The 13,298-nt window shown below is 38.3% G+C and overlaps 1 pseudogene; it reads right to left on the bottom strand.

Moving 5' to 3' along the window:
- Positions 1-8,415: 8,415 nt before the first annotated feature.
- The window catches only part of LOC111762967 (ankyrin repeat domain-containing protein 11-like), a 29,413-nt pseudogene continuing 24,530 nt past the window's right edge, over positions 8,416-13,298 (bottom strand).

The raw sequence follows: 13,298 nt of genomic DNA, 5'->3' as shown, positions 1-13,298 counted from the left end.
ATCACAGCATATCCACTGCACCTGAAGAATACATTCTGGAGCACCACTACACCACATGGACAGTGGTCCACATTGTAGTCGACACTCTCACCCAGTCCACCCAGTAGGCCATGGCAGGGCACACAACATCCAGCGTCCATCCATGCAGCACCACCCAGGACAATTTCAAATCCTGAAAATGCCCCCACACCATATCTCTTCTTTTGTCTTCCTATCATCAGCAGCCACCGTGGCCACTTTCTCCACATCAATGCTATTTCTTCCCTTATGAATCACAGTACTTCACCAGCAAAACACCAGTAAGTACCCTCTAATCCATACTCTATCCCCTCATCCTGTGGACCCTGGGATGGATAAGACCAGTACTCCTCTACAACAAGAGGGGGCTTAGATTCCACAAGGATTATATATGCAATTCTACTTGCAGCTGTAAGCACTCTTGTCTCCCTGGTGTGGTGGTTGACCTTCTTCACATCCCTGTCAACTGGCCAGGGTAACTCCAACAAACCAGAAGGTAGGAGCCACAAGTCTACTGAGGTCCAGAGCCTGCTGTCACATGGAGAGTCCAGAGATTCAGGTCTCCTGAGAGGGTACACCAACCCAAACACCAATCACAGGTCTGGTAAAAGTAACAGAAGAGGCATGTGTAGAAAGGTCATATCTGAGTCAAACTACATCACACTTAGGAACACAAACTCCAAAGTAGGGCCAACTGACATAGCCCTGAACTGCAGAGCCATCTGCCATGACCATAGAACCTGTGGGTCTCTGTAGCCCTCAGGAGAATCAGCACCTGGATTTCCATCTACTTTACCTGTCTCTGGTACCCTGCTGAGGCATGCATAAGCATCACCCCTCTGATGACCTCCTGACTCATTTTTAGAGATTCATAACCATATAAACTCATTTGTCCTTTCCATTTCCCCCTCTAATTCAAAGTCGAAAAGCAGTTTTTAACACCTGATATCACATGTAGGTTGAGATATTCTGCCAGTCTGAGTTGACCCCTTTATTCAAGATCTTTTTCTCGTTACATCATCAGATGGTGCTTGGTAGTATCCCTTGGTGCCAGGTAGGCTCAGCCCCAAGAGTTATGTCCCACACTGGGGGGAAGGCAACGTATCTACATGCTGAGTTTGGCTTAGAGAATGGCCACATTTGAGCAACATGGAGACTCTCAGGAGGTAACTCTGAGGCACCCCAAAGCTCTAGGCCTAGTTCATATTTCAGGCACACAGGCACATAATCGGAGCCATCAGTATCAAGGGCTCATCACTGGACCATTCATCTTTGTTGGTCTTTGCCATTGCACTTGGGGGATTGTTGCTGTTCCCTTGGGGAATGTGATAGAGACCCATGGCTGTGAACTGAGCACTCTCTCAGTTGTCATTTCCAAATGAAACCACTATGAAAATGGCCAAACCTTTCCATGTACCCTTTATACATGCCCTGGAGAACTCCCTCCCATCCATCCCCCCCACCAATAACCCCCCACACAAGTGCTCCTCCCGCACCATAGTTGAAAATCTCTGTAGTCCAAAACTTCTTCAACAAGGAAGCCCAATATATTGCCAGGTTCCATTAATAGTAAAATGGAATATAGTGATGGGTTTAAAGGTTAGGTCTAGAATTCATAGTAATTTATAAAAAATAAATAAAGATAAAATAAATTGTGGTATCAAAAATGAAAACAGTGAAAAAGCTTTGTTTTTGATATTTTACCTTTCATCACTACTATACATCTTCCCCTGTATGTACAGCGGCAAGGCAATTTCTTCCATTTCTTCCTCAGTATCTACATCCTTTTGTTTTTTTTCTAATTATTAATTTTGTTGTCACATAAGTTTTAGATCACAATAATTTACATATACAATATATGGTACTCCCACATATCCAACATCAAGTCCTTTTTTCCTTTGCCAGCAATAATCTTTGTACATGTGCATATTATATTTGCTGCAGCTGATGTACAGATATTGAAATTATGGTTTATATTTTAGAATATACAATTTTCTAAATTTTTAGTTATCTTGTTTTACATTATGGTTTACATTTTAGCCTATAGACCTTTATTCATATTTGGTGTAATTTAACATGTCTTATATCTATCATTGTATAATATTGTGGAAAACTTCTGTTGCCTCACAGTTACAATGGTTCCGTATATTCAACAAGTTGTTCCCCCTTCCCTCAGGGTCCACTGTGAAAATCAATATTCATTACTTGATAGACCATATTCAGAGATACTTGCAAAAATGTTGAGGACTTGACATAATTGAATGCCCTAAGTCATTGGGAGCTACCAGTTCTCTCGAGAGATACCATTCCTTCTGTTTGAGAACACCAGTCGTCCCCAGGATGTGGGTATACCTTCACTCTCATTGTGTGGGTCTCCACCCAATGATATAACACACTACACAAAATGAGCACTTACACACTCCCTAGAAGCTTGCCATATGTCAGATGGCACCCACTTAAGCATTGTAAACAGGTAATCTCCAATATTATATTTTCCAAAGAGTTTCCTCTACATTATAATTTTAACCACATACCTGATAATCTCCTACTTTCAAAAGTTTCCCTACCATCTTCCCAATTTCTTGTGCCATCAGACCCGTTCTCTCTTCCCTAGCTCCCCTCAAGCCCACAAAGCTCCACCCAAAGTTTTCCTTATGTCCCCATTTTATTCCTTCCCTGTACAAATACTTCCAGGTTATCATAGATCTCACCCATGTAGGTGTCAGTTCAAAACCTTCCCCTTCCCCTTAACTTCCTTTAAGTTTATCATCCAGTCTCTAGCACTCTGAGGCAGCTTGGTTTACATATTTCATATCAGAGACATCATGTAGTATTTGTCCTTCAATGCCTGGGTTGCTTCACTCAACATAATTTCCTCTAGATTCATCCAAGTTATCATATGTGTTTGTAATGCATTTGTTCTTATAGATGAGTAGTATTCCATTGTATGTATATACCACATTTTATTTATCAATTCATCTGTCAATGGGTTGATTCAAACTTTTGACAATAGTGAATAGTGCTGCTATGAACATTTTTATGCATATATCAGATTGTGTCCTTGATTTCAGTTCTACTGAGTATATACCCAGCAGTGGAATTGCTGGGCCATATGGCAAATCTAGAGCTAGTTTTTTGAGAAAACACCAAACTGTCCTCAAGAATGGCTGGATCCTTATGCATTCCCATCAGCAGTGGATGAGTGTTCCCATTCCTCCACATCATCTCCAACAATTGTAGTCTTCTGATTTTTTGAGAGCTACCTATTTTATGGTAGCAAGTTGGTATCTCATTGTTGTTTTGATTTGCACTTCCATAATAGCCAGTGATTTTAAGCATTTTTCATGTGTTTATTAGTCATTTGTATATCTTCTTTGGAGAAGTATCTGTTCAAATCATTTTCCCATTTTGAAACATGCTGTTTGTCTTTTTTTATTGTCAAGATATAGGAGTTCTTTATGTATGCAAGATTTAAGTCTCCTTTCAGATATATGGTTATCAAATATTTTCTCCCATTGTGTAGGCACTCTTTTCACTTTCTTGACAAACTCCTTTGAGGTGAAGAATGCTTTAAGTTTGAGGAAGTCCCTTTTAGCTATTTGTTCCTTTGCTGCTTGTGCTTTTTGTGTGAAGTTCACAAAGCCATTTCCTATTACAAGTTCCTGTAGATGCTTTCTTACATTGCTTTCCAATGTCTTTATGTCTTGGCTCTTGTATTTAGGTCTCTGATTCATCCGAGTTGATTTTTGTATAAGGTGTGAGTTGGTAATTCTCTTTCATTCTTTTACATATGGATGTCCAGTTTTCCATGCACCATTTTTTGAAGAGCCCATTCTCTCCCAGTTGATAGGGTTTGGTGGCCTTGTCAAATACCATATGGCTGTATATATGAGGCTCTATATCAATACTCTAAATATGGTTCCATTGGTCAGTGTGCCTATCTTTGTGGCAATACCATGCCATTTTTACTTCTGTAGGTTTGTAGTATGCTTTAAATTCAGGTAGTGTGATTCCACCAATTTCATTTATCCTTTTCAGTATGTCTTTGGCTATTCAGGATGTGTTCCCTTTCCAAATAAATTTCATACTTAGTTTCACTAGTTGATAAAAGAATGCTGTGTTGATTTTTATTGGGATTGCATTGAATCTGTAGACCAGTTTTGGTAGGATAGTGATCTTAATAATATTTAGTCTTTCTATTCATGAACAGGGAATATTCTTCCACTTACTTAGTTCTTCTTTGATTCCTTGAACAGTGTTATGTAGTTTTCTGTGTATAAGTCTTTTATATTGTAAGTGAAATTTATTCTTAGGTATTTGATATTTTTAATTACTATTGTGAATGGTATTTGATTTTGATTTCCTCCTGAGATTGTTCATTATTGGAGTACAGAGATGCTACTGATTTTTGCACATTGGTCTTATAACCTGCTACTTTACTGAACTCATTTATAAGTTCTGGAATCTTTTTGTTGTAGACTTCTCAGGGTTTTCTCTGTATAGGATCAAGTCATCTGCAAATAGTGAAATTTTGATTTCTTCTTTTCCAATTTGGATACCTTTTATGTCTGGTTCTGTCCTCAGTGCTCGAGCAAGTACTTCTAACACAATATTGAATAGAAGGGGGTGATAATGGGCATTTTTGTTTAGTTCCTGATCTTAGAGGGAAAGATTTTATGATTTCACCATTGTAAATGATGTTAGCTGTGGGTTTTTCATATGTACCCTTTATCATGTTCAGAAAGTTTCCTTCTATTCCTATCTTTTGCAGTTTTTGTCAGGAAAGTGTGCTTTATTTTTTCAAATGCTTTTTTTGCATCTATAGATATGATGATGAAATTTTTTCAACTTAAATGTGTTTATATGGTTTATTGCATTGATTTTCTTATGTTGAACCATCCTTGCATGCCAGGAGTGAGTTCCACTTTGTCATGGTGTATAATTCATTTAATGTGTTGTTGAATGCAATTAGCAAGTATTTTGTTGATGATTTTACAGTCTAGGTTCATTAGAGAGATTGGGCTGTAATTTTCCTTTCTTGTGGTGTTTTTGTTTGGCTTTGTACTAGAGTAATGTTGGCATTATAGAATGAGTTAGGCAATGTTCCTTCTGTTTCCTTTTTTTGGAAGTGTTTAAGCAAGATTGGTGTTAGTTCTTTCTCGAATGTTTGTAAAAATTCACCTATGAACCCATCTGGTCCAGGGCTCTTCTTATTTGGGAGGTTTTTAATGACACATTCTATCTCTTTATTAGTGATTGGTTTGTGGAGGTCATCAATTTGTTCTTTTGTCAATATAGGCTTCTTATGTGTTTTTAGGAATTTGCCATTTGCTCTAAATTGTTGTTTTTGTTGGAATATAGTTTTTCAAAGTACCTCTTATGATAGTCTTTATTTCTGTGGAGTCGGTGGTGATATCTCCTTGTCAATTTTATTGATCTTCTCAAAGAACCAGCTCTTGATTTTGTTTATTTTTTCAAGTGCTTTCTTATTATCTATTTAATTTAGTTCTGCTCTGATCTTTGTTATTTCTTTCTTCTTCGTTTGGAGTTAGTTTGTTGTTATTTTTTTTTTTTACTAATTCTTCCAGGTATGCAGTTAGTTCTTCAATTGCAGTTCTTTCTTCTTTTTTGTTGTATCAATTTATTCCTATAAATTTCCCTCCCAGTACTGCTTTTGCTGTATCCCATACATTTGGATATGCTGTTAACATTTTCATTATTTTCAATGTAGTTATTAATTTCTTTTGTGATTTCCTCAAAGTCTTTGTTTCTTTATTGATTCTTTTTTCAGAATCCTGCCCTTTTTTGGTTTTTCTTTGCTTGTATGATTGTTTTCCAGCCATTCACTTTCAACCTCCTTGAATCCCTGGGTCTAAGATATGTTTCTTGTAGACAGCATATAGATGGGTCATTTTTCCTTATCCTATCTTCTAGTCTGAGTCTCTTCACAGGTGAGTTTAGTCCATTGACATTCAGTTTTATTACTTAATAGGAATTTCTTATATTAGCCATATTTTCTTTGTATTTGTGTTTGTCATATTTAGTTTGATTTTTTCTGTTTTTATTCTTTTAGTTCCTCTTACACTCTGTCTCTCTTGTTGTTTTTTCTTTCTTCCTGCAGAACTCCCTTTAGTAACTTTTTCTTTTAGTACCTTGACTATGTCATACAACTGCCTTCTTGCCTCCATGGTTTCAGATGAGAAATCAGCACTTTATCTTATGGAGCTTCCTTTGTATGTGATGGTTATTTTTTCTCTTGCTGCTTTTAGTATTTTTTGTCTTGAGCATTGGATAATTTGACAAGTATATGTTTGGGGTAGGCCTGTTGGGATTTATGCTATTTGAGGTGCATTGTGCTTCCTGAACATGGACATGCATCTCTCTCAATATGTTTGGGAAAGTTTCAGCCATTATTTCCTCCAAAACCCCTTCTGTCCTCTTTCCCTTCTTATCTCCTTCTGGGATGCCTATAATGCATGTATTTGCATATTTTGCATTGTCATTTAGATCCCTAAATTCTAGCTGGATTTCCTCTATCTTTTTGATGATCTGTTCCACTATCTGTTTGATTTCAGATGTACTGTCTTCCACATCACTAATTCATCCCTCTGCCTCTTTGAGTCTGCTGTTATTTACTGGGAGTGTATTTTTGATTTCTTGAATTTTGCTGTTAATCACCATTATATCTGTTGTCTTTTTTAGTATGATTGTAATTTCTTTTGTATTCTCCCCAAGTATTTTCTTCATATTCTTATTCTCTTCTTCTACTTCATCAAATTGATCCTTTATATATGTTTTGAAAGCTTTAATTACTAGTTTGATGATCTGCTCCTCTTCCTGTTTTTAAGTTTGTTCATTGGATTGGGACATGTTTTTCTGATTATTGGTTTGGTTTCTAGATTTTTTTGTTATCTGGTCATCATTTTATCTTGATTGTTTTAATCAGTTGCTTAGCTTCTTTGTGTACCTTGGGGTTTAATCAGTTGTTGTTTTTGTGTGTGTGTTAAGTCTTCTCTTTGTCACTTTCTTCTTCTTTTTCTATTTTCTTGTTTTTGGCTAAGTTCACTTGAAGTAAAATATTAGGGCCAGAGAAAGCAAAATGAGTAAGAAAAGAAAATGAATAATAATAGCATTGATCGTAAATATTAACAGTGGTACCAGGTGAGATTTAGGAGAATGGATATTGGACTCATGTTAGGTATGTAGAGTTACAACAGTAAGAAAAGTAAAGTACATATAATGAGACAGTTTAAACTGAATATGGGGAGGAACATAGTGTGAATTTAAGGGCCTGTGTGTTCAGTAGAGAGGGAAAGAGAAAAGAAAGGACAATAACACAAAGAGTAAATATAAGACAGAAAAGAGAACAAAGGTATTAGAAATAAAAATTCAGAAAAATAGGGGTCAGTCGAAGAGAGGTCTAATGTAAGAGAAACAATACATGATAGAGGATAGAGAGATGTAGAGGAAAGAGAATAGTGTTGGTGGCCAAAATCAAAACACACAGAAAAGAGCAAATGGAGCATGAGGGAATACAGCAAATGTGACATGCTCCCTGCAGCACCTAATGTAAAAAGAATAAAAAAGAAAGGAAAGAAAGGAAGAAATAAAAGGAACAGAATGGAGGGGGGAATCAAGCAAGAAAAAAGAAAGAGAAAAAAAAAGAAAAAAGCAAGATAAAAGGCCTTGGGGGAATAAAGAGGAAGGAAAAACAAGAAGACAATCCAACAAAATACTATACAAAGTTTCAAGCAAGGAATCATTTTTGTAGGTAAATAAATCACTTAGGGATCTGATGTTCCCCCTTTCTCCCTTCCTCACTTCCCTCTCTCCCAGGCAGCAGGAAAGCTGCCTGAAAGTTATGGTAGGAGATTAAAGTGGGTCCTTGTTGATCCAGCTCTGCATGGAAAACAATCACTCTTAATTTCTAGAGAGAGAACACCCAAATTTCACCAGGACCCCAAGTATGCTATTGGAAGCTTGGAAAGCACCTCCTACATTCCCTTTCCTTTAGGTATGCTATGAGAGGGTTAGTTGATTTTCTGACTCCACCTTCTCCCAGACCACGTTTCCTATCCCAGGGTGTTTAGGTGAATTGAGGTTTGTCAGCAGATTCACCACTCCTCTCTTCCCAGACTCTCCCCAAGTCAGCCGGTATGCTCTTCCAAGTGCAAAAAATGAATAAATAAAGGGGGGGCGGGGTCAGAAAATTCAACCCACAGCTTGCCAGGCCCTTCTGTTGCACCCCCCACCAAATCACTTGCACTCACAGATTCAGCCCAAAATCAGAGGGCTATGGCAATCCCAAACCTCTGGGCGTGCTGGAATCCGGAAAGGGAAGTCCAAGACACTGCAGACTCAGGGTATGTAGGTTCGTGGAATACCAACTATGGAGGCTTAAGGGACACAGACCTTGGAACCATGCATCTGGGGATAGTAGGGCCCAGGAATCCCACTGCACAACTGACAGTTCTCAGGGAACACTGTGGCAGCCAACCCTAGTGGGAAGGGTCCTGCCTCCAACAGCATCTGTCCTCTGTACTTACAAACCACAATTCTATCTTTAGCAAGTACTACTTTTGTCACTGTCTCTCCAAATCGATGTACATACATCTTCTGCCTTGCAAGTTCCTGAAACATTCTGTTCTGACAAGACTCCAACCCCACTTGGCTGCCTCTTTGCAGGCCAGAGTCTGTGTTATTGCCATCAATGAACATGGAATGTATAAAGGACAGGGTGTCTTCTTCTTCTGAGATCTTCATTGAACTCTCTTACCTGGAAACATATTTGCCTTTGCCTAGCAGCAGGGTCAACATTGTCAGTGAATTGGTGACTTTCAAGGTGTCTCAGTTCTCTGTTACTTTGCTGCTGATTCCCTCCATTCCATAACAACAACATCATCACCTTTTAATGGCTGTCATTGGAGGCATCATGCAAAGGCTTGTCATGGTACAGGCCCTTGTTATTGACCTTTGTGCTGATTTCAGCACATGATTTGGGACAACACAGTAGCCTCAGTTACAAGCCTCCTGCAGCACTGTCCAGCCGGCAAAGTCCTTAACATTGATGTCTGAAATCTCCCTGATCTTAATGTGTCAGGCAACTCCACATATGGCCTCACAGTGCAGGGGTGACACTCCTTTCTCATTTCTCTTTTTGACTTTATCTTTGATTTTTGAGGTGAATTTAGGTATCCTTTTGACATGTGGTAGACTGCTATGAATGCTTTGGTGTTGTCTCCACCAGACTGTTTGCTGACTCCTCTGTGGTCAACTGCATGAGGAGTGCCACTTGCAGGCACTTGGGAAGTGGGTAGCAGGCTCATATCCCAGGCAGCACCATGCTGAAGAGTAGGCCAAATGTGAAAGGGAGGATATTTCATCCTCTTCCATTCAGGACACTGCTTCTCTTTCTTCTTGCTTCTAGGAGTCTCTGTTTCATGCCCTGGTTCTGGGAGGGTCTCACGAGCCTTGTGGAGCAACAACATGGATTGAAATGGAGTCATCTTTGTCCATGTCTGACTGCTCTCAATTTGCTCTGACAGTAAAGGGCAGCTTTTTCTTGGTGCTCTCTCTCTCACTTTCTTCCCTCCATCACTTCGGCCCTGCTTTGGGATATTGGTGAGAGAAACTTTATCTTTATCATTTCCCCCAATCTTTTTCTCCACCATGTGACTGCTGAGATCAAACTTTTCTCTCTGGGTGTTCTACAATGGCAATTCCTGGGAAGCATTCTGCTCTATCACATGACCTTCATTTATGCTGCCATCATCTCATCATCAATTGTCTTCAGTTCCACAGCTGAAAGTAGATGTTGATAAAGACTGTATAGTAAATCCAACAAAGGTGTCACCCAAAGCAGTGCAATGTATATCCAGGTCTGGAAATGCACAGCTTTGTGGGTTCAACAGTGATTCCTGGGCCATGCAGCCAGCAGAGACTGTGAGGGCCAGGTAAAAGTATAAGCCCACCCTTGAGCCCAGCCCAGGATTTGGAAGGCATTGGTTGCTCCTATAATGAAGAATTTATTTAGGGTAAAACATATAATTCCAAGGCCTTGAAATGTCAAAATAAATGTGCTGTAAGATATGCTTTCTCACCAAAGTCAGCTATTGATGATCCTCACATCCTGCCACATGGCAATCAGTCATATGGTGGGACTCGTGTCTTAGGTCATGGGCTAAACTGTGGGCACAGCCCCTCATGGATTTCTTTTCATACCCCTGTGATCTATTGTTTCTTGTTTCTAGGTCCTCTCTCTCAACCTTTTGAGGCTTATCTGTTTTCCTGTAGTCCTCTCTCTAACATGGCAGGATCAATATAATATGGCATCCCTAAATCCTCAAGATTGAGGAATAAGAAATATAAATGGAGAATAAAACCTTGGACTAGTAAACTCATTATTGTTATAGTAATGGAAAGAACTTGAGCATTGATATATAAATAGTGGCTACCAGATATTCTGAAGGAAGGGGAAGGGAAGAATAGATGGAACATAGGGCATTTTTAGGGCATTGAAATTGTTCTGCATGATACTGCAATGACAGTTACAGACCATTATACAATTTGGTAAAACCTATAAAACTTGATGAATGGAGATGATGAAGAAAGAAGTAGTGAACTTACTTAAAAATCAAACAATTGAAATCATCCTTTCTGAGTAGGAAAAGGAAAGAATGAAGAAAAGTGATCAAATCCTGAAGAATCTGTGGAACACAATCAGGTGTACCAATATATGCAGTGTGGAAGTCCTAGAAGGAGAAGAGAGAAAGGAACAGAAACAATATTCAAAGACAAAGAAATGAAGGCTGATAACTTACCAAATTAAAAAAAAGAAGTCATTATTATATACATTCATGATATTCAAGGAATTACAAACAGGATAAAGCCAAGTAGACTCACAATGTGCCATGTTATAATCAAACTGCCAAACCCTGAAGGTAGAAGTAGAGTTCTGAAAGCTGTAAGAGAATAGCAATGTGCCATAAACAAGGGTGCCTAAATAAGATTAATTGCTTATTTCTCATTGGAAACCATGGAGGTAAGAAGGTAATAGGAAGACATATTTAAAGTGCTGAAAACCAAAAAAATTCAAAGATTCTATATCCCAAAAAAATGTCATTCAAAAATGAACAAGGAATTAAGACATTCTCAGATAAACAAAAGCTGGGTGACTATCACCAGTAGCCCTGCCCTGTGAGAAATGGTAAACGGAATTCTATGCATTGAAAGGAAAGGACACTAGAAAATTGACTCAAGTCACATGAAGAAATAAAGATCTCCAGTAGAGATAATGGCCTGGATACATAAAAATTCCTGTAACTCTCTATTTTTAATTTGTAACTCAAGTTTTTACTTTTTACAGTGTCTAAAATGTAATAATAAATCAGTGCTTTTGTAGTCATATGAATATGTAATTTTCTACAAGAACTACATCAAGGTGGGAGACAGAGGAGAATAGGGATATAGTTTCTGTATGATACTGAAGTTGTTTAATTGGTATCAAAGCAAATGAGATTGTTATAGATTCTGACTGTTAACTTTAATCTCTGTGGTTACCCCAAAGTAAACATCAGAGAATATCCAAACTCTTAGGGACAGAAAGTAGAGTACAGGTTACCAGGGAAGGGGGAAAGAGCAATGGGGAATTAATGCAAAGTGTGTGCAAGGTTTCTTTTTAGGGTGAAGGAAAAATTCTAATAATAGTTTGAGAGGAGGGTTCCACAATATTATATGTGTGATTAATCTCATTGAATGGTATGCTTGGGAGAGATTGCAATGGGAAGTTTTATGTTGTATGTGTTTCCACCATTCAAAAAGGAAAGAAAAATTAAAGAGTTAATGACAATTAAATGCAATACAAGATACTGGATAGTATCTAATAATGGAGGAAAAAAGGCTCAAAAGAACATTATTGGTAAATGAGAAAAAAAAGGGAAAATAGAATGTAAATTTCATATCAATATTAAATTTTTGAGCCTTATTTTTAAAATTTATTATTATTTTTGTTGACAGTTTTGGGGAAAGTTTTGGGTTGCAGAGGGGTTGCAGCTGTGATAGAGAAGGTTCACTGGTCTGGAGTGTCAGTGGTGGGTGGGATGTGTAAGTACGGATGCACCTGGGGCATGCCTCTATGGAGTGCAAGTGTATTCATGTGGTCATGGAGTATTGTCTCAGTGGGTGGAGACCCACAGAATAACCCATGGAATATTGAATTCCCATACTGGCAAAATCCGCTACATTCTCTCATGAAGTGGTGAGAATCTCTGGAGTACATGGGCAATACTTAGCAAAAGAGGGTGAACTAATGAGCTAGTTCACTGATGTCGATGATTGCACTTATGAACCTTGCTCCTTTTGAAACTTTGTCTGGTAATATATATTTCCAAAGAGTTACCTCCTGAGGGCCTCCTTGTTGCTCAAATATGGCCTCTCTCTAGGCCACACTCAGCATGTAAATTCAATGCCCTCCCCCCAACATGGGACATGACTCCCAGGGATAAGCCTCCCTGCCAATGAGGAGTTAATACCAAGTGCCAACTAATGTTACAATTGGAGAAAGACCTAGAAAACAGGGGGAAATAGCAAATGCAAATGAATTTTTATGGCTAAGAGATTTCAAACATAGTCAGGAAGTCATTCCAAAGGTTATGCTTATACACACCTCAGGAGAGTCTCTTTCTATCACTGTAAACAGTGTCTCAAATAGGGGTACTGCTGGGGGATCTAAAGACCTCTAGACACTATAGGCAGGAAGACAATCCCAGGAAATTGGCACATTATCAGTGGAACTTATCTTGTAATATTTGGTAATATACATCTCAACAATGTATCAGAGTTAGACTCAATTATACTATTCCAACATATGGTTCTTCTATCCCATTTATTTGAACCTATAATTAACACTATAGCGATTAAATGTATGTCTCAGAGACTTAAAACTTCTGGCCCTTCATATGCCAGGTGAGACTTGAATCTCAACAGATTTGCAGCCAATATCTACTCTCCATTTCTTCAAACTCACCCAAGACAACTGAAAAAAGGATGATGACTGACCGCCTCCACGTCAAGAAGTAGAGAATAGCTTCAACTGCAAACAAGACAATTCCATCCATATATCCTTTTGGATCAAATCCCTCTCTCAATTAGAAGCAAAATTGGCATCACCATCCCAAAATTCTCAAGAGAGAGGAATGAAAAAAATATAAGGAGGGAATGCCACTATGGACTATAGTAGACATTATTATTTTAGTAATGGAAGAACTTGTAATATTGATATA

The sequence above is a fragment of the Dasypus novemcinctus genome, chromosome X, assembly GCF_030445035.2.
Source record: "Dasypus novemcinctus isolate mDasNov1 chromosome X, mDasNov1.1.hap2, whole genome shotgun sequence".
Lineage (NCBI taxonomy): Eukaryota > Metazoa > Chordata > Mammalia > Cingulata > Dasypodidae > Dasypus > Dasypus novemcinctus.
Note: the sequence above shows the minus strand (reverse complement) of the source record. Positions and strands in the feature narration are given on the sequence as shown.